Genomic DNA, 21340 nt, shown 5'->3' on the forward strand with positions numbered 1-21340 from the left:
ACACTCCATAAATCTGAGTTTTCATAACTGATGTTTGATAAAATGTTTCTGAACAATAACAAACATGTTTAGTGACCATTTAGATAGAAACTATTATGATTGTTACTGTTCTAGACATTTTGTCTGCAGCATTTAATTGAAACAGGGAAGATGAAACAGTAATGATGATGTGGATAATCAAATCAATTAAAAAAAACACTGTTAGGATTCACAACACCTCTCAGCAACATTCACACATTTACTTTAGCAGGAAATATTTCTGTGTGCATGTCAGAGTCACTGATGGAACATAAAAGAACGCAAGAAATTAAACAAGCATGTGAGAATAACAAGATTTTACAGATAAAGAGTATAATTACCAGAATACACACTCTCTCTCTCTCTCTCTCTCACTGTCTGAATCTCTCCTTTAATCTGTCTGTCTCTTTCAGTCTATCTATCTATCTATCTATCTAGCTATCTATCTAGCTATCTATCTATCTATCGCCTCTATCTCCCTCGCACTCTCACGCTCTCTCTCTATATCTCTCTGTTTGCCTGTATCTCCCTCTCATGCTCTCTTTCTCTCTCTCTATTTGCCTGTATCTCCCTCTCACGCTCTCTCTTTCTTTCTCTCTCTCTCTATCGCTCTATTTGACTGTATCTCCCTCTCATGCTCTCTCTTTCTCTCTCTCTATTTGCCTGTATCTCCCTCTCATGCTCTCTCTCTCTCTCTGTTTGCCTGTATCTCCCTCTCACGCTCTCTCTCTTTCTTTCTTTCTTTCTCTCTCTGTTTGCCTGTATCTCCCTCTCATGCTCTCTCTTTCTCTCTCTCTCTATTTGCCTGTATCTCCCTCTCACGCTCTCTCTTTCTCTCTCTCTCTGTTTGCCTGTATCTCCCTCTCACGCTCTCTCTTTCTTTCTCTCTCTCTGTTGCACTGAATGTAGCTAGCCTTTTAGAACTTTATTTCTTTCTCTTTTTCTTCTCTTTCATAAGTCAGTGCTGAAATCTGAAAAATCTGATAATGTTGCGTGACCTCAGTCTTAACAGGCAGATCAAAATTCCTGCGAATTTGACATCAATACAACCACAAATTCATCCTGATTTCAGCTGAACTGTTGTCCTTGTGTATCAGATCTCACAAGATTTAAAGTAAGTACTGTACATGAGTTTATTTATCCGGAACCATGTACAAAAACCTTCATCTCAAATGAGAAAATATGCTTTCCATCGGAATTAGCTGCTAGCTAATAATTTCCATCTGCACTCTTTGGGCAGATAAACAATTTATCTGCATAATCTGGAGTTATTGACTGTTACTATAGAAACAAATGATGCACAATGCCTGGCTTTGAGAATCAGAGCGAGTGTGAACCTGCAGGATAGTTCAGGAGCGTGACTGAGGTGGTTACTCTAGTTTTTTTTGTGTATAAATTCCTTATTGTTGTGTCATGTTCATGTTACTCAGATAGATAGAGATCCATGTACGTTTATTTTTTTACAACCACCACCAGATCCTACTGCAGATAAATTAACAGAAGATATAGTAAGTTAATCTGCATTTCCTTCCATGGAACAGCTAGCTGGCTTTAGCTTGTTGCTGGACCCCGAGAGCGTTTACGGTTTCTAACATAGAACACATTCCATAAACTGTGTTTATCCAGCATTATGTCCAATATTACAGGAACGTAGAGCTTGAAAGAAGTGTCCACACTTCCAGAGGAAAAACTTTGTTCCCTTTATGTGATTGATAGTGAGTTTAAAGCCTCAGGCAAACTGAATTGAATCTCTGATTGTTTGTTATTCAGGCTAATATTGCTCTCAATGGATGCAGAACATATAAATAACTGACTTTCCAAAGTCACATTCTGTGCAATGTCATAAAACTATCACATTTGGACAACTCTTAATTAACGCTGGTCTCTTAAAGCTTCTTTTTTTCCCAACCCAAATGTTTGCATCATACATGATGATGTTATCGTGATAGATCGTGAATTTACAGAAAACTACAATCATGAAATTGTAGCTGTCATTATAATGGAAAAAACTAATAGTCTTTCATCCTCTTTATGTCTTATTGTTCATGTGTATGACATCAAGGTTACTCATTTTCAACAGAACTTTGGTGACCACGTTCTCAGCTCTTCTTATCAGTTGGGTGAGCATGAATCTCTGTCTCTCCCTCTCATCACGCTTGGGTTCAGACAGATGAATGAAGTACAGCTCACATTAAAGGATCAGGCTGCCAGGGGAATATTCAAGGCACAGGAATATCTGGTGAACATGGCAGTGGAAAGTCAAAGGAGTTGAAGGCTGACAGAAAGAGAGAGAGCGAGAAGCACTGGAAACTCGTTGGGGCTGGGGGAGCTCCTTGCGTTTTGTTGTTGGCTCCTTGGTGACTTTTGGAGCGGAGGAAGTCACATAGTGTTGTTTTCCCTCTGTAATTTAAATAAGTCCTGTATCTAGTCGCTGCAGATTTCTTAGGCGCCGGTTTTATACTTGACGAATGACTGGGCGGCATTGTTCACACACTTGCCTGTGTATCTTATGTACATTTCGAGGATTAAAAGTGACAACAACTCGAGTGTTTGGCACGTCAGAGCCAAATCCCTGTCTGTCTGGTTTCCAGGTTGAGCAGCAACATTTAGCAGCTTTGTCCACATTGACGTTAAACACACTCAGCTCTGTTTCTCTTTAAAACTTTCCACTGTTTTCATGATTGTTGTCATGAGCTGTGTCTCAAATTGAAAACACTGAACGTACATTTAATCGTATTTACTAATCAAGGAAAAAACAGAAGACTGCTACTCAAAACAGACCTTTCAGCTGTGTCACGAATTTTGAGGAATTTTGTGCACAAGTGACACACAACTGCAGGACAGCCATCTTGAGTACACGTACTTAAAAACAAGTATAATTGAGACTTTAGACAGTCTTCTGTAATCTGCGGTGTGTAGAGAAAGACCCAAAGTGCATAAACTCAATATGTTTATTAGGATTTATCTAAAATACATCATCATCGTCATTTACTGAAGAGGTCAATACACACAGTCAGGGTCATGGTAGGAATATCCTCCACACCTTTTGGTCTGTATCTTCTATGAATGTTCTGTTTGTTTCCATGTCCTGTGTGTTTGTGTCCTGTCCTGTGGCGTGCAATCACCGTCACGATGGCATTTAAGGAACCACCATCTAGGAGTATGATTCTTAATTTGATGCGAGAAGTCCCGGGTTCAAACCCCAAAAAAAACCCTTAATTTCTGTTATTGTCCCAACTCTAGACTAAGGCACAACACAATAAAACACGGAATATGTACTTGGAAATATAGTCTTAGTAATGCAAGAAACATTCATAAAGACTCAAAGCGACATTGCGGGTATAAACGCACAGAGTGATGAGGAGAAACTAGAAACAGGTGACAATAATCAGGGAAGAAATCTAATGATATGCCAAAGGCGGAGATAGGACCAAAACAAAAACAAAGGCACATGGCACTAATCGCTATGGAAACCACTACACACGCCGAGGGGGGGAATCGTGACAGATGAGCTAGTTATCGTTACTCAAGAGCATGTTATAAAAGTGAGTCATGTTCTTTCACAGCTCCAAAAGATTATTTATTCCCCCCCATATCCAATATTTCCCATATGTGTATATGGGACAATGTATCAGATTATTCCATAGTTTATAAATCATGATGTGAGCCATCTCTGATGAGGACCCAGGAGTATTTCTGTGGCTTATTTTATCTTTACAATCTGTGTGTGTTACGTGTTTCATGGAGTGTGTGACATCCTCTCGGGTTGTCCTTAAACATTGTGGGAGAAGACGACCAAGCAAACATTTATGGAAAATTTCTAAACATCCAAATAATAAAAGAAGTGGAGATGGCTCTCCTGATATCGGTCCGTGCCAAGATGCGAGTCCAAAGGGGCGGGTGAGATATTTTCATCCTGAGAAATGCTGAAATGTTATTCTGAGATCTCTCATGCACATCAGGACAGGATGAGCTTTTCTTCTTTTCCCCCAAACAAACAGCAACAGACAGCACATACACACATTTAGACACTTTACTGATGTCATGATGTGACAGTTCATAAACAAATGTTCACAAAGCTTCACAGTGTACCGGTTATTAACTGAAAAAATATGCTACTTTCCCCCTTTTCCTTTTTTTTTTTTTTTGCATTAACATATTTCTGAATTTGTTTTTCATTTCAATTAATTCATTTGATTTGCCATGTTTGTGGTTGATACTGTGATATATTTAGAACAAAGTCATACAGATGTATATTTGTCTAATATAAAGATCATAAAGCTTCTTTATTTATTTTTCTTTATTTTCACATTATTTTAAATTCGAGGAACTATTTAAGGAATCAGTTGAATGACATTAGGATGATTCAGATCACACGATCATGGGGTGTTCTTTTTTAAAAAAAACTTCAACAGCTAATATATATATCACAAACCTGGTGAATTCTCGAATCTGATTGGTCAGAAGCTGTTGATTAATTTTCTATACCAACAACCCTGACAGCTATCGTTATCATTTCTATAGTAACAGCTCATTCACAGGAACGTGTACAGCAGATACTAGACATAAACGGATTAAAAATGTGCGTAATCGATGTGGTGAAGTTTTCTGTAAGAAGATGTTTATTTAACATTTATGGAAGGAGTCTCCAGTGTCAGCGCTATGTAACAGTCAGCTTTTCCAGCATCTTCAGGAGAGGAGTTTACACTTTGTGCTTTCTTGGTAACATGACAAGCTGCGTTTTGGTTTTTTTTTTGTTTTAGTAACTCAGAGAGAGAGAGAGAGAGAGAGAGAGAGAGAGAGAGAGAGAGAGAGAGAGAGAAAAGACAGGCTGGTGAGGGAATAATTTCTTACATGTTTTGATGTGTTAGAGTGAAATTCCACAGGAAGCCAGATCTCCAGAGGGGGAGTATTTACCCATTACTGTTAAGATCCTAACATTTATTAAGAAGAATGCATATTATAGCTCAGGTTTTTTTAAAAAAATAAATAAATGTTATCACCTAAAACACCAGGAAATCAATAATTAAGGTGTCTTAAAGTGCACTGGCTTTAGGTGGCTTTATTATACTGTTGTATTGTGTTTTATAGGCTTTTAATCTTAGTGTCAGAGTCAGGAAGGAAAGCTGAAACATAACCACAACACGCCCTCTGGTGGCCATCAGACAATTTCTGGAAATACACTCCTGATCTGTGTGTGCGTGTGTGTATGTATATACATACACAGGAAATGCAGTATGTGTACTGCATGCATACACACACATATACATGTGTGAATCTGAATTATCTATGAGGGTTACTTCAGTGTTTTCATTTTTTCTTGGCTTGGAAGCAGTACAACTCTGACTAAACCCCTCTTTTACCCCTCTACCCGGTCACTGACTTTTGGTGGATAGTGTCCTCTAAGCCTAGTCATGGTTGTCCTGTATTCTTTCCATATTCTTTTTTAAAATTAAGTAAGGATAAAGAATTTAATGTCACTCTGTGATATATTCAATGTTTGGCGTATATTCATTATATATATTATTCAAACCCTGACTGATACAATCCCAGAACCTTGTTCTGATAGCTCCTTGGTGTTCATGATGCAGTTTGTTTAAGCATGTCCTCTAACAGACTCTGGGTTCTTCCAGGATCAGGTGTATTTATACTGACATGGCGTGACTCTTTAACTGCACACAGGTGAACTCCATTCAACTAATTATGATGACTTCTGATAGTGACTAGTTGCCCCAAGAACTAATTTCTTTTGCAATCCCAACTTCTGTGATTTTTATTTCTAAACAAATTTGCAAACTATATTGATTTTTCCTCCCACTTGAACTTTATGGGCCATTTTGTGCAGATTCATAAGTAAGATCCCATGCAATGCAATGCAGTGAAACAAGATAGTCACATGACTGTTGTCACCCAATCATCATTTTCGTGTCAATACAATACAGCATACTATTTTAAAGGTGCAATATTAATTATTTTTTTTATTCTTACTAGTACAAATAACACTGAAAAATGTGCAGAACATGATAAAAAAAAGGTTTGTAATCTGAACCCATTTGGAAAACTGTGTTACTCTCCAGAGTGCTTGTTTGTGTTTGGATGAGCCTAATGTCAGCCATTTTATAGACACTTATTTCATACACCCATTCACTCCACACACACATCTTAGGCTGAAATCAGCATGTGCACAGTACAGCCTGATAATTCTCCAGTGAGCAAAAAAAAAAAAAAAGAAATACAGTAAAACTGGAATAAACACTGGCTAGGATTTTCCATGATGGAGTACTTCATTACTGCTGAAGGAGAAGAAGATGGACACAGAATTAATGACGTTTCTCTTAGACAGCTCTGTAAACGCAATCTATATAAAGATTTGAATTTTCTGACTGGCGGGCTTTACATAATGGATCAAGTATGTTTTTTTTTTCCATTACCAAGAGAAAAGCACAGCAACAGCACTCGTGAACACTCTCAGAAATCATGAGTTGAATTTTGTGTTTATAGAGATACAACTTGGCTTTCAAGCAGATGTAGACAGTTTTTTAATTTCTTACTAGTAGAAATAACATAAAATATGTAGAACATGATAAAAAAGTAGTTTAATTGTTATTAACATCCTCGTGAATCAGTTTGAGCTGAATTTTGCATATCTGTTGAATATCCATGTGCGTTTTAAAGTCATGCCATGACAGTCCTTGCTAATGCTAACTCTAATTAGCATAATAACTCTAGTTATACTGCTGTAGGTTCTGGGGGCGGAGCTTTCTCTACATGCTTTCTGCAGGAATGTGTTGCAGGCTCAAGGAATGAACAACAAATCTTATTCAGCTTCATATATTCAACCAGTTGCCAAATTTAGACAAATCTTACCAATCGCACCTTTAATGATACGCGGGTGCAGAGGCGAAGAGAAAGTTGTAATTGCAGTTCTCATGGCAGGCACTAGAGGGCTCCAAACATTACAAACCGCACCTTTAAACCCAAAAGACACAATATATAACAATGACTTTGTTCTTATTTTATCAACAGCTCTATTTTCTAAGAGTGCTTCACTTGCTTTCCTTTTTCACTGATTATTTTTAAGAGCCTGATTATATATATATATATATATATATATATATATATATATATATATATATATATATATGTAAATACACATGGTGTCTTGTTTTGACTCGAGGCCATCATCCCACTTGTAAATGCTGAGATTTTCACTCGGTGTTATTACGGAGAAGCTTTCCAGCTCCCAGCCAAGTCTCCCAGCCAAGTCTCCCGCTGCTCCAGGAATTTATCAGCATTAAAAGATGAGTAATTACAGAACAGCACTCTTAATTGCATAAAGTGTTCTGCAATTAATTGATTAATTAATCTAATAATCAAAGTGAACTTTGAGTCAATATATTGCCTGGCAATTAACAAGCGAAGTCCCGGTGAGATGGAGTGCTGAGGGAGAGTCTTCATTAGTCTGGAGTTAATTTAAAGTTAAGTGGTTAATTACCAGCGCCTAACGAAGTCATTACTTGCACTGGGGTAAGGCATCAAAACAGAGTGGAGGATTAAACACACACACACACACACACACACACACACACACACACTAATGCATGATTGGCAAGAGAGCGAGTGGACAACACACCCACACACAGCCACGTCTCTGTGAAGGTGCTGACGTTTTATTGCGACCAGCTGTAATTAGTGTAGCTTAGTGTAACTGCGCCGTGTAAGGAATAAAACACTGTCGTGTCGTGCTGTTATAGGAAAATAATCAACAACGAGGTGGTCTGATAAAGCGGTGTTACTGTAACCACACACACTGCTTCAGCGCTTAAACTAAGAAAACCTTCAAAAAAACTTCAAAAATGTGTTAACTCATCTCAGGCAACAATTTCCTGTTTTTTTCTCAGGCTGCTTTGCTGCATTTGGCTCGTTTGCGTCGAGGTATTTAGCACAGAATTAGCAAATACACAAAATTTCATTAACTAACATCCATGCTAATGGCATCAGGACATTATGGACATTCTAATGGTTTAATTAATTATTATTTGTTAATTAAAAATTCACTTTCTCTCTGTAATGTGTGTAAGAGGGTTGTACCTTTAAACCAGCCTCTTCAGTCAGTAACACAATATCACTGATTTTTTTTCCTCCCTCAAACACAGGGACATTTTAAGGGACAACGAAACTGTTTCAGGACCCCAGAATTTCTTTTTTTGTCAAAAACCCAGGAACCTTTTTTTCCAGGAACTCAGGTCATTTTTAATTAACTGGGGACATTTTCTGGGTTTTCCAGTAACCCACAAATTTTCCAGTAACCCACAAATTCTTTCAGGAACATACAATTTTATTCAGGGGCCCAGGAATGTTATTTTAGGAGCCTACATTTTTTTTTTAGGAATTCAGGAACCTTTTCTGCCCCAAAACTCATTTTCAGGAACAAAGAAATCTTTTCAGCACCACAGAAATTTATTTAAAAAAACAAAAAACAAAAAAAAACCAAACAAACAAACAACAACAAAAAAAACTCCTATAAAGGAACGGTACTATAAACCTTCCTATAAACTTATTTTCAGGAACGCAGGAACATTAAAAAAAAAGAAAAGGAACATTTTCTGGCCCCAAAAAGCTTATTTTTTCATAAACTCACAAAACTTCAGTAATTCAGTAATCCAACTTTTTTTTTTCAGGAACTCAGGAACTCTTCCCGCTCTAAACCCAGGGGACATGTTCAGGAACAAAAAATATTTTTCAGAAACTCAGAAACTCGTTTTTTTTTTCAGAAATCCAGAACTTAAGAATCTTTTCCCCATAAAAGACAGGAACATTTTCAGGAACAAAGAAACATATTTTTAAAACCCACAAATTTTTTTTAAGGAAACCAGAATGTTTTCTTTTTTCCTTTTTATTTTTTTTTTTGGAAGGGAAAATTTTCAGGGACCCAGGAAATTTTTTCAGGAACTCTGAAACCTTTGCCTCTCTCAACCCCTGTCCCAAACTGAGGAACATTTTGAAGACCAAAGACACCTTTTCAGTAATTTATATCTTTACTTTACATACATATTCGCAAAAGTAATGACACCCCAATCATGCAAACACCCTTTCACACATTCTGCACTATTATATGTTACCTCTGGTGTTGTACTGGAGGAAAAATATTTCATTCCTCTGTAGACGTCACACTGCTGTCAATCATTTCTAACTCTCTGGCACCGCAGAGAGGTGTGGCATTGGAGGAAAAAATTAGGCACACTTCAGTAACCTTTAATATTGTTTCATGCAATGTAATTAAAAAGGCTTTATCACAAGGTTCGGGACAGGAGCAGTAATGAACTGTCTTTGCTCATGCGGAGAATCATTAATACACACACACACACACACACACACACACACACACACACACACACACTAAGACATACACACTCTCAACACACTAACAAATGAGAGGTGAGAGAATGAAATGGTCACATGAAATAAATTTGCATGTCTTCTTTTTTTCTGATTCTCTCACTTTCTGTCCTTCCTTACGGATCAGTCAATCCTCATGCTTTCATTGTCTCTCCGCTCAGACGTTGATTATGTTTAGATGACGGACGAGTGTAGAGTGAAGAAGCCAGAAAGTAAAGCTAATACATTAATGCGAGCGACCTGCATTATACATCACGGGCGCAGTGACATATCCTGAGCATCCCTCCATTACTCACAGGCCAGCATGGGAGAACACATTTCATACCATCTCATCTCTCCGTCTCTCTCTTTCCCATCGCTCTTCATCTCGGGGTGGACATTAAGCTGCTCTGATGTCCTACCTACTTTATTCATTTACCCTAAACGTACAGGCTAAGATGGCAAAATGGCTTTTCATAATTTACCAAGTCCCATTTCCCACTCTGTCCACTGAGTGGGTGTGTGTGTGTGTGTGTGTGTGTGTGTGTGTCTGTCCAGAGATGTAGTAGTTAAGCTTTTCTAGGAAGCCTGTGTGTAATAAGAAATGGAAGATAAAGCAGTTACTTTGCTGGTTATATTGTAAATTCAGTCAATTAAACAGAATATCATCATCACTTGTTGGCTTTAGAGAAAGTTACGCTGAAGTTCATACATCTACGGATGAATGCGTGTTGTCTAAAATCAAATTTTATGCTCTAATTACAGAATCCTGATGTCATGGATTAATAATGATGTCAGCACTCGCTCAGAGCCTGAGTGCTGATCCGGTTGAAGTGCTCATAGCTGGAGGTTTAATAAATAAACACGGAGTCATCCACTGTTATATATACATATATACATATATATATATATTTATATATATATATATATATATATATATATATATATATATATATATATATATATATATATATATAATAAGCTGGAAATTCATGAACCCAGGGACTTTATCAGGGACTTAGGTCCTTTGTGAGAAATCCAGGCACCTTCTCAAGGAACCCAGAACAGATATTACCTCATGAAACTTACAGAACTTTTTGTAATGAGCTCAGGAACATTTTCAGTAACGAAAACACATCTTCAAGAACATGGAGCCCTTTTCCTTATCAGGAACCCAGAAACATTTCCAGGAACCTTGGACTTTTTCAAGATTTTTTTTCCATGAATTTTTGGGAAACCTTTTCACAAACTTTTTTTTCAGGAACCTTTTTCTGGAACTAATGACATTTTTATTCTCAGGAACACAGAGTCTTATTCAGGAGTCCAAAACTTTTTTTTTTTCAGGAAATCAGGAAAAAATCCAGAGAATTCTTTCAAGGACTTTCAGGAATCCAGAAACCTTTTTCCTAGAACTAAGAAGAAAGAAACCTTTTCAGGCACCATTTCAAAATCTCAGGAACCTTTTTCAGGAACCCCGTATGCAAAGAAAAGAATTCAACTATATTGTACTTCATTTTGTGTCAATATTCATTTTTTCTTTCAAACAAAGATAATATCCCTTTTCATTGATGGATGAGGTAGAAGGGGGCCAATACTTTGTGCAGCGCAACAAATGGGCTACAAGCCTGTCTAAATCTACAAAGTGACCTGTCTGGCAGGCAAATTTGATAAACTGGGAATTATATGTTTGGAGATTTTTGGCAGTGTGAAAGTTTTGGCGCTCACTCATTGGCCCAGTAGTTGTCTATGGGGGTTCTGTTTACGTTTGGTCCTTTGTGAGGAATCCAGGAACCTCTTCCAGGAACCCAAGAACTTTTTAATAAACCCAGGAACTTTTTCAAGAACTCTGAATTCCCCAGGAACAAAGTAATGTTTCAGGTTGCCATAAAGCTTTTCAAGGAACCCAGTATGCAAAGAAAAGAATTTCATTACACTATACTTTTATTCCTTTTCAGGAATACAGGAACCTTCTCAAGGAACCCAAAAGAGTAACTATCTCAGAAAATTTTACAGGAATCCAGAACTTTTTGTAATGAACTCAGGAACATTTTAGTAACCAGGAATGTTTTCAGCAACGAATAAAAAGTCAGGGACATGGAGCCCTTTCCTTATGAGGAACCCAAAAACCTTTTCAGGAACTTCAAAAATTCAGGAATATTTTCAGGAATTTTTTTTTCAGAAACTCAGGAACTGTTTCTGGAACTAAAGGCATTTTCATTCTCAGGAACACAGAATGTTATTCAGAAACCCAGAAACATTTTTACAAACCAAGCAACATTTTCAGCAAAAAAAGACAAAAAAACCCAGAAATTTCTTTCGGGGACTTCAGCCATTTGTCAGGAATCTAAAATCTTTTTCCTAGAACCAAGAACAACTCAGCAACCTTTTCCGTAACCTTTTTCAGGCACACAGAACCTTTTTCAGAAATACAGTGTCTTATTCAGGAACCCAGGAACCTTTTTTCCCCCCAAGAGTACAGAAACATTTGTGCAAGAACATACAGTCTTTTTTCAGAAACAAAGAAACCTATGAGGAACTGCTTCAGAAACTCAAGATCCCTTTTCAGGAATTCAATTCAATTCAGTTTTATTTGTATAGCGCTTTTAACAATGGACATTGTCACAAAGCAGCTTTACAGAAATAAATGGATTCACAAAAATATATTGTAAATATTTGAATTTATCACTGTGAATTTATCCCTAATGAGTGAGCCAGAGGCGACGGTGGTGAGGAAAAACTCCCTGAGATGATATGAGGAAGAAACCTTGAGAGGAACCAGGCTCAAAAAGGGAACCATCCTCATCTGGGTGCAACGGATAGTGCGATTATAAATAAATCCCTTCTATTGTGTACTATATGGACAAATAGTGCAATTGTGCAACCAATAAATTCATCACAGTTTTTGCAAGAAGTCCGGCTGGTTAAAATCTATCCACTGTCCACTGATGGAGTCCTGAGTACGAAGCTGTTCATGGCAACTGCAGCCCCAAAACCACTACAGCAATCGCAGTCCCAAGCCATTACAGTACAGCTCCCCATATGTGATCCCCAAGCCATCTCCACAGCCCCCAGGTGGCGCCATCCCCGGCCATCCAAACAGTTCTTCAGGCCGTCCATATGGGGCCCCAGCAGCAGCGAGCGAACTCAACCGATGAGAACTCCAACCAGAAGTAGGGCATCAGGATGGGTCAGGCAGCGAGGAGGAGCAGAAGGGGTCAGGATCACTGGCATCACTGGCATCTCAGAACCCAGTATGCAAAGAAAAGAATTTCATTACACTATATTTTTTTTCTTTTCCTTCTTTTCTTTCAACAAGAGATAATATCTTCTCAGCAGTGCCAATATCATGGTCCCTTTTCAGTGATGCATGAGGTTGAAGGGGTGCCAATACTTAGTGCAGCACAACAAATTGGCTATAATTGTGTCCCAGTCTACAAAGTGACCTGTCTGACAGACAGATTTGGTAAACTGGGAATTGTACATTTGCAGATTCTGGTGGTTTGAAAGTTTTGGCACCCTCTCGCTGGCCCAATTGTTCTCTATGGCGCTTTCCAGTTACATTTGACTTTTTCTAATACACTTCAGTGAAAAAATAAGTTCTTGATTTGCCCAACTCAAGCCTGTTTCAGTATCGAGAACCACTGAGTGTGTGTGTGTGTGTGTGTCACACGCTCCTTCTATTCATCTTAATACTCCACGCCTGTCATGTAATACATAAACCTGCACTCCATTTGTTTGATCTCTCCATTACTTTATTCCCATTAGCCCAAATCTCGCCTGGAGTCCTGTGTGTGAGTGTGCGCATACACAAATACACACACCTGCAAGGTGTGTACCGTTCCAAATAGAAGAAATATTCTCTGTAATTACCAAAAAAACCCTCCCTGGAGAAAACAAACAACTCATTACGACATTTCACAATAAAGCCAAACACAAACATTTGCATTTAATATTAAAGAGACGACAGTTCCGCCATTACTATTCACCACGCAAACACACACATAAATATTTCAAAGTCTAATGTTCTGCGCTACAAAGGCTTCAATTATAACTGTGCTTTTATTTTTTTTTGAGAGAGTGTGGAGGAGAAAGAACCCTGGGGCAATCACTTTCTCTCCCGTCCAGCAGAAAAATGGCTCTCAATTATTTTCTTTATTCCGTATTGCCGCCTCTTTAACCGAATACCTTCAGCCAGACATGAAAAACGCGGCAACACTCGTTCTCGCAGTTCTCTGTGCCTTGAGGGTCCAACCTTCTCAGCTTGAATTTTACAACAGTGTCACGGTTTTCAAGGTGAACATCTGGAGCTTGTAATTGTTGGTTTGTGCTTATAAAAACCTGTTGTTTTTTTTTTTTTGCTAAGTGACAGGGTAAGTAAGAGTGGAACTTGATCAGGGTATGACCACTAAGAGTTCTTTTAGACCCTAGATTTAATCATGCTAGCCTGGCGATATTAAATATTGGTATCTAAATATTAGCTAATATTAGCCAGTAAACTACAAAGATTTGCTAACCTTTTCATAATTAGCATTTAACATTAAAAAGGATTTAATTACATTAGCTTAGCTAATCAGGTACCGCAGTCGAGAGGAACGTGATCAGGACATGACCATTAAGAGCTCTTTTAATGCCTTGGCTTTACATATCGCTTAGCATTTAAAAACTGATTCAATAACATTAGCCTGGTGAGTATCTAATTATTAGCTAATATTAGCCAGAAAACTACAGAATAAAGCTAAGCTTTTCAGAATTATGGTTCTGATTCAAATTATAATTCTGATTCAGAATCTGATTGTAATTCTGATTATGGTTCTGATTGTAATTCTCGTTCTGATTGTAATTCTGATTATGGTTTTTGATTATGGTTCTAATTTTGATTGTAATTGTGAATCTGATTCTGAATTTGATTCTGATTCTGAATCTGATTTTAAAAACATTAATATTAAAAACATTAATATCAGAATAAAAAAAATGGCTGTTTTGTTTTCATTGCTATAATCGAGCAGTTGCTTTGGAAATCACTTTGACTCTGGTTGTCTCTCCTCTCCTGAGCCTACAGAGGGCACTGTGTCTCCACGCAACGACACAGAACCGAGTCGTTCTCCGTCTCAGGTTCTCCAAGTCCAGGCCCTGATATCACCCAGGCTGTGGATATGGAATGAGGAGAAGAATGTAGAAGACAACGTTTCATCTACAAGCTCATCATCTTCTCCTTCAAGGAAATCAAATAAACATGGAAATGTGACAGATTCCTCCTTCTTCCTCAGCCAATCAGATCGTCTCGTCTTTAACGCTAGAGCAGATAGAAACTGAGCTGTGGAACTGAATCTGCTGGACATTTTATTAAGGTCACAAATCGAGAGCTTGGAATGATAAGAATCTGACTTTTGTTTAAAAAAAAAAGAATTAATGTAATACATATATTTACACAGCACTTAGTACAGGTTTTACTAAAGTATTCCTTAAAAGTACAAACATTATATACAGTATAATATGTTTATAATATTTGCTTAATAATATTACCTAATTGAGGCTCAAAATTTATTATTATTATTATTATTGTTATTGCAAAGTTAGAGTATAGATACGGAAACATAATTTTTACTAACTCAAGTACAACACAGTGTCTTGATGCACAGTAACACAGTCAAGAGCAAAAGTTTGTGCCCCCTCCCCATGGATTTGAATGGAGCAGAAAGGACAATGGATCTTTATTTTACAAATAAAATAAAATAAAATAAAATAAAAGATTTTACAAATTGTTTAAATTTGTTCTGTAACAAGACAAAACATACAGCAAATTCAACAATAAAACAGGAGGCGGGGATCCAAAAGCTAAAGGGTGGGTTGTAATTTATTTGAGAATAATTAACATTTTAAAGTTCACAGTTTAATATGCAAAAAGTAATTATCTGTGATATTGATGGAACATTACTGTGGCTATAAGTGAAGTCTAAATCTAAATGTCTAATCTAAGGGTATACAAACTTTTGCACACTCAACTGTATATACCTTTATATATTATAATATATAACTTATATATAATATTTACAGTGTATACTTCTACCGCAAAGTGTGTTTGATAGAAAGTCATAGTCAAGTTAGGTGCTTTTGTGTATTCTTCAGAGTAGATGTCAGTGTGTGTGTGTGTGTGTGTGTGTGTGAGTGTGTGTGTGTAAAGCCTCTGGCAGTGGTAAATGTTAGATATATTGATTGTGCAGTGAACAGACAGACTGAAACATGGAGACAAATGGACTACAATAGAGTGTGTGTGTGTCTCACTGGGACTCGTGCCTCAGCTTTAACACCGAGGTCCAGATAAAACTTCTGGTTCTCCATCCTTCTGTCTGTCCAATCAATCCTGCCATCACTCATCTCTCCTTTCAGTTCCACCAGGCAGAACACTCCTTCCTTTTTATCTCTCTCACTTTTATTTGTTCTTCCTGTCTCTCTTTCACTTTTTCTCTGAAGTGTTTAAGGCTTCAGTGTGCTGTGTGACACGGCACGGCCGTTTTAGCAGGGACGGATGACCCAAAGGTCAACAACATGCATGTGTGAGTGAGTGTGAGTGTGAGTGTGTGAGTGTGAGAAAGACAGAGAGAGAGAAAGAGAGAGAAAGAGAGAAAAAGAGAGAGATAGAAACGTCAGTGTGTGGTAGTGTGGCAAAGCTGCCGGCTCTGATTAAGTCCTTGTATGGACTGCAGAAAGAGAGGAGCGCAGAGTGTTAGCCACCAATTAACCCCTCACACACACGGACAATAAAGAGCCGATCTGAGTGGAGAATACGGAATGAAGCCAGGATGGAAACACACACACACACACACACATTTTCCCATTTATGTACATGGCTTCACTGTTCACGATTGCAGAAAATACCTCCTAACGTTGCTCTATAACTGAGTAATATATCTAGATGATATGTAAGGAATAAAATACTCCATGTCATGCCATTATAGGAAAATAATCAACAGTGGAGTTACTGTAATCACCATGAAGTTGATTATTTTCTTATAACAACACATCCTGAAGTGTTTTATTCCTGTTATACCACAGCAGTTAGTCAATGATTACAGTTTTTAATTTATTAAAGAATGATACGTTGTGCTTTTTATCCGTTTATAGTTACAGTTAATATTGTGAAAGTTCTCACACACAGCTGCTCTGACACCAGGCTCTCCTTTTTCCCCTCAAAAAACACAGCTTGTTATGTTACAGAGAAACTGCTTACTGAAGATGTAAAATGTATAAATGAAGAGTGATACATCATACTTTTTATCCATTTGTAGTTACATTACAGTTGGGCCAGTCTGTACCTGCTAAAATGGTCTACACAATATGAGTTTCGCTAAACCTAGCAAATCAATTTTCGTTTGTAACCAGTTATTCTAGCTATCTAGCTACTAGTCAGGACAGCCAGTCACAGTAAGGAGTTTGTTGCTATGGTAACAATAACTATTTAACATATGCAAATCTTACATTTCATCCAGAACCCATTTACACCCTGCGAACACAGAGATGAGATGGCCATGTTTCTGTCAATTAATGTCTCCGTCTCACACGTTCACAGATGTGCATGTGCTTATTAAAGCCAGTGTGTGTGTGTGTGTGTGTGTGTGTGTGTGTGTGTGTGTGTGTGTGTGTGTGTGGTCTAGGCCTGTCTGTCAATTCCTGTCTGATCCAAATTCATAAACAGGAGATTTTATGTTCTTCAATAATCCATTCCATTTGATGTGTTGCCCATATATTAACAGTAACAAGCCCAAACCTGTCAAAATCCTGAAAAATACGAGGAAGAGGATGGAGAAACAATGCATGACTTATTAGTGTGTGTGTGTGTGTGTGTGTGTGTGTGTTGTCTCTATGCTCTGCATGGCGCATTAGGTATGTGTCTCTATGCTTGACTGGTTGAATGCTCAAGCAAAAACATGACCACACACACACACACACACACATTAGGGCTGGGCAGTAAGACATTATTATACTGATATTGTGTGAAATTACATCAGAATATGTTTCTGATTTCTCTGTAACATGAGTTTGCTTTCACTCAGCTGCTAGTTTTCTTTCACTTGCTAGGTTAGCTTTCCTTCACTAGCGTGCTTTATTTCACTAGATTGCTTTTACTTGATAGATTAATTTGCTTTCCGTTGCTGATTTGCTATAACTTGCTAGTTTGCTTTCACTTGCAAAGTTGCTTTCCCTTTTGCTAATTTGCATTTACTCATTAGTTAGCTTTCTCTTGCTAGGTTAGATTTCCCTTCACTAGTTTGCTTTTATTCTCTAGATTAGTTTTCCCTCATTAACACTTTCCAATTAGAAAAATACCAAAAAGAAAAATGAACAACACTGACAAAGGTCTATGTGCTAATATAGCGGGAGGATCATTATTTTCTAGTCAACCCTCTTTGCGGTCTAATTAGCTATTTTGTTGTATCAGACTAGCATTGTGAACTAGGCTTTTGTGTTTCTCTAAACTTTTCTGACCCCCAAGAGACCCAAATTCTCCACCATTCCACACATAGTAGCTATTAAAGTGAATAAATTGTGTTTGGACAAAAAAGCATATAATTAGGTGTACTGTACTGCCTAAATGACTCCGTAAAAGTTTTTTTTTTCTTGTTGCACTGAGATAGAGAAAAGGGGAGAGAGAGAGAGAGAGAGAGAGGGAGCAAGGGAGTATCTTTGAACAAGTGTGCACAGGCTCCATTTCAGGACCCTTCGGTACCAGACACCTGAAGGTAGCTCACTTCAGAGAGAGCCAAACATCAAAGACTGCTTCTATATCTTCTTCTACTTCTTTCTCTCTCTCTCTCTCTCCCTCTCTCACATATTCACAGGCAAATATTTTTGCGCTTTTGTGACATTTTTTTCTCCTACTGCTCCTCAGCAAGAAGTTAAAAAAAGAAACTCAGAGAGGAAAAGTAAAAAAGTGAGCTATAGAGAACAGAGAGAGAGAGATCGAGAAAAAGATAGCGAGGAACCATGCCAAGAAGCTGATATGACTCTATCACTAAGAGCATGCGAGTGTGGTGGAGCAGCACATTTGGCCTGAAGCTCCGTGTTTGGCAGCTCCAGAGTCAGAGGGTCCTGAGGAACCACACTGAGCTGAAGGTCACCTGCTAGAACACACTCTCACATCTGTACCAGACACACACACACACCGAACACCAGGCCATGTCAGGACTTGGCCAGCAAGAGCAGATGTGTGTTAATGCGCGACATTCAACTGAGGTCTGGTTTCAGTCCAAGTTCTAACATCGCTTGTTGTCTCAGGGCCGTATTAAGACTCGAGTTAAGTGTCTGCACTGAGGATTTAATACCGAACTTGTGCAGATTTGTTTTCATACCTCTGACATACCTGCAGAGGTTCAGGGTCTAAGCAAAAGTTATGTATTCTTCTCACTCATATAATAGCACTTTAGTCTTTTTTTATTTTTACTTTCTAAATTGTTCCTTGCTTTTATGTTACATCTCATTACATTTTACATCAAAGGAAAAAAAACACTATTTCCATCTTTACTTCTCATTTTGTATCCCGGTTGTTTTTTTTTCAGGTATAAAAGCAGATACTTGTTTTTAAAGATGTTGAAACCCCTGTCTCAGATGCTTCTACTTAAGAAAACCCTCGTAGGTGTGAACTAAATGCAATAATCTAGCAGAATCATAACGGCAGGTGCACAAGCCGAGTCTGAATACAAGTAACTTTCCCCATGTAAATACTGATGTAACTTTTGGACTTAAGTCGCCGACTGATAAAGCATAAATTAAATAAATATTACGTTGTCCTCACTACATGTGTTTATTTGCTAGTTTGATGCTATTGCTTTCCATTGATAAGTTTACGTTCAGTTCACTAACTTTCAGTTGCTAGGCTGATTTCCCTCGATAGATTGTGTTGCTTGCTAGGTTAGATTTCAGTCGCTAGTTTGCTTTCCTTTGCTAGTTTGCTTTTATTCACTAGGTTACTGAAAATGCTGAAAAATGTCAGTTATTGCTAAGCAAGAACTATTAGCAGCAGCTAAACAGCTTGCTAGCTTGCTGATGTATGCTGTTAACAAATGACATTTGATATTAACATTTTTCCTCAAAGGCTCTTTAATATTAAAATGACCTATGACTTTACACAGAACAATATTAGTTCCTTAGATGAAAACTCCAACCTGAACAATTTGCATATTATTGTATATTACTGTATGTTGGTTAGCTGTTTCCGACATTACCCACAATGCCGTTTGACTACCTGTTGATAGTGGTCCAGTGGGATTTATGCCTCACTTCATCTACCTAAAGAGAGTGATGCGGCAGTGCTTTAATCCTTTAGTCTTTCCAGATCTCTCACCTGCTCATCTGTACACGCTGCTCAAACAGAACAGCTTCCAAAGCTTCAAATTTTACGCTAATACTGGCATCAATTCCATCACGCTCATCGCTTCATAGATCGCTAACTAACCGAGCCGAGTCTCTGCCGTAACTCTGTCTTGTGTAGCTGCACTGCATTATGGAACGTTGAGACCAGTGCTTCTGCGCTGACTTTTTCATTAATATGATGTTGAATGTTGCTGAAAGTGAGATCGTTGAAAATTTTTTTCTCCTATTAAACATCCCTTTGGCATCAGCGCAACACAGAATGACAACCAAAGAATTAGCACCAGAATCATTAACACATCACAACCATTTCAATGTAAACATATTTTATGTGTTTCAGGGTGGAGTTTTGCTTTATGTCTTTCTCTGAGGCCTCATGGAAAAAAAGATGGCGTTAATTCAATTCTGAGGAAGCGTATGAACTTCTAGGTTCATCCAAAAGGGGGCGCTGTAACTCTACAGTTGAGTCCAGAGCTGAACTCCGGCTTTTCTCTGTCTTTATGATGAACAGCCGTATGCTGATGAAATCAAACGATAACCCAGAAAGAAATGGCTGCCGTGACAGGGAAAGAGAGTCGGATCGCTCGTCGGGGTAGAACAGAAGCGAGAGCGTGAATGAATTGAGGATGATAAACGCCATTTCAGAAGTGCGTATAGTGTGTGAGTGTGAGAGAGAGAGCGAGAGAGAAGGGGAGGAGGCCACAATTTCAGGTCATTCTCTTTCTTACATATGGACCAGTCCAGGTAATGGAGCTGTTCAGGATTTTTTTTTCAGTTTTTCACCAATCCTGGGGTTCTGGGAGTGTGTGAAGCAGAGATAGGAGAAGGTCCAGCCTGCAGCCCTGCTGCCCATTTACCGGGGAACGGAGATGATGTGTGCGTGTGTGTGTGTGTGTGTGTGTGTGTGATTTTATTTCTCCTGACATTTCAGAAGCAGGCTGGATTAAATTGCTGTTCAGCTTTGCCCGGTTTTGCGTTCTCATGTAAAACCTTGTTGTCTGGGAAAATGAAATTGATCTGTGTTACAGCGAGCCGTGCGAAGGAGCTAGAATTGAGGGGTTTTACTTACATATATATATATATATATATATATATATATATATATATATATATATATATATATATATATATACCTTTTTTCTGAATTTAATAAGAGCAAGCCAAACAAAAATTGCTCATAAGGAACTTGACCAGGCAGCTGGTCACATTTTTGCATGGAAACATGGAAACAAAACAGATTTTTCACAATAACACTATAGCTAGGGGTAGAGTTCAGAGAACTACATTACACCTCCATAAATCCTTCATGCCTGCTGATATAAAACTACATAAATATTTATAAAGGTTTATTCCAACAGATGTAAGCTGTCTTAAAGACTGCTTTTCTTAGTTTTCATGTCAAGCTGATATAGATTCTGAGAAATAAGTACCAAGTGCAAAGATAGCTAAATATTAAATGCTTGACCAGTTCTAGAAATTAAGAGGAAAATAATGACCAATAATTTGGAGTTTGTACCACACACTTACCCAATTTATGCACACACTCTTAGGAAAAAAGCGTTCTTCGAGTGTTCTTTAA

Source organism: Pangasianodon hypophthalmus, chromosome 7 (genome assembly GCF_027358585.1).
Source record: "Pangasianodon hypophthalmus isolate fPanHyp1 chromosome 7, fPanHyp1.pri, whole genome shotgun sequence".
Classification (NCBI taxonomy): domain Eukaryota; kingdom Metazoa; phylum Chordata; class Actinopteri; order Siluriformes; family Pangasiidae; genus Pangasianodon; species Pangasianodon hypophthalmus.